The sequence below is a fragment of the Mus caroli genome, unplaced genomic scaffold (genome assembly GCF_978045245.1).
Source record: "Mus caroli unplaced genomic scaffold, Mus_caroli_1 scaffold_20, whole genome shotgun sequence".
NCBI lineage: Eukaryota > Metazoa > Chordata > Mammalia > Rodentia > Muridae > Mus > Mus caroli.
Genome location: NW_028227275.1, coordinates 48053252 through 48054588, shown reverse-complemented (window position 1 = coordinate 48054588; position 1337 = coordinate 48053252). Strand labels below are relative to the sequence as shown.

Genomic DNA, 1337 nt, shown 5'->3' with positions numbered 1-1337 from the left:
GAGAGTGTTGTTCAGTTTCCACGTGAATGCTGGTTTTCTATTATTTATGTTGTTTTGGAAGATCAGCCTTTGGCCATGGAGACCTGATAGGATGCATGAGACAATTTCAACATTTTTGTATCTGTTGTGTCCTGTTTTGTGACCAATTATATGGTCAATTTTGGAGAAGGTACCTTGAGATACTGAGAAGAAGGTATATCCTCTTGTTTTAGGATTAAAATGTTCTGTAGATATCTGTTAAATCCATTTGTTTCATAACTTCCATTAGTTTTCCTGTGTCCATGTTTAGTTTCTGTTTCCCTTGATGAAAGTGTTGTGTTGAAGTCTCCCACTATTATTGTGTGAGGTAGAAGGTGTGCTTTGAGCTTTACTAATGTTTCTTCAATAAATGTGGCTGTCCTTGCATTTGGCGCATAGATTTTCAGAATTGAGAGTTCCTCTTGGAAGATTTTACCTTTAATGACTATGAAGTACCCATCTTTGTCTTTTTTGATAATTTTGGTTTGGAAGTCGATTTTACTAGATATTAGAATGGCCACTCCAGCTTTTTTCTTCAGACCATTTGCTTGGAATATTGTTTTCCAGGCTTTTACTCTGAAAAATATGGAACACTTCATTAATTTCCATATCATCCATGCACAGGAGGCATGCTAAATTTCTCTGTATCGTTCCAATTTTAGTATATGCTGCCAAAGCTAGCGCTGTTTCTACATCTTCTTATGTGCTTCCTGTTTCCAATGAAAAACATTGATCTGCACATAAAAATTGTTCTTCTTTCATCTCCAGCTTTCTGTCTCCCAGATATTGGCATACTTTCACATTGTTACACTTCCAGAAACAAGATTATGTCCTTAGAGTCCTGGAACATTTTTTGGAACAACATTCCCCCCTATTTCTTACCTCACCAAAACTCTTGACAGTGCCATCAATGGATGGCTTCCCTGTCTATGCTCTTTTGCCACAACCTCTCTGATTATCCCTAATTCTATCAACTTAACTCTGAGATTACACATCATAATCTATTTCCACTATTCTTAATTCTTATTATCTGTTTCTCTCTCTCTCTGTCACTCTGTCTCTCTGTCTGTCTCTGTCTCTGTTTGTCTGTCTGTCTTCTCTCTCTCTCTCTCTCTCTCTCTCTCTCTCTCTCTCTATCTGCCTAACTTAAAACTCTTTCAATTTCATGAACAATCTCAGAGATTCTATCACTCTAAACTTCTCTTATAAAAACATAACTCAGGCTACTTCTTTGTCTGCCTTTATCAGACCTGCTTAACCAGAACAATTCAGGTTAGATCCCCTCCCTGCACACTTGCTCTGCTCCCCAACACCAAACC

At 37.7% G+C, this 1337-nt stretch overlaps 1 non-coding gene across 1 annotated transcript; it reads right to left on the bottom strand.

The window, feature by feature from the left end:
* Positions 1 to 597: 597 nt before the first annotated feature.
* LOC115030303 (U6 spliceosomal RNA) lies at positions 598 to 700 on the bottom strand. Its single transcript, XR_003835890.1, has one exon. It is a non-coding gene; the product is annotated as a U6 spliceosomal RNA (small nuclear RNA).
* Between the last annotated feature and the right edge of the window lie 637 nt (positions 701 to 1337).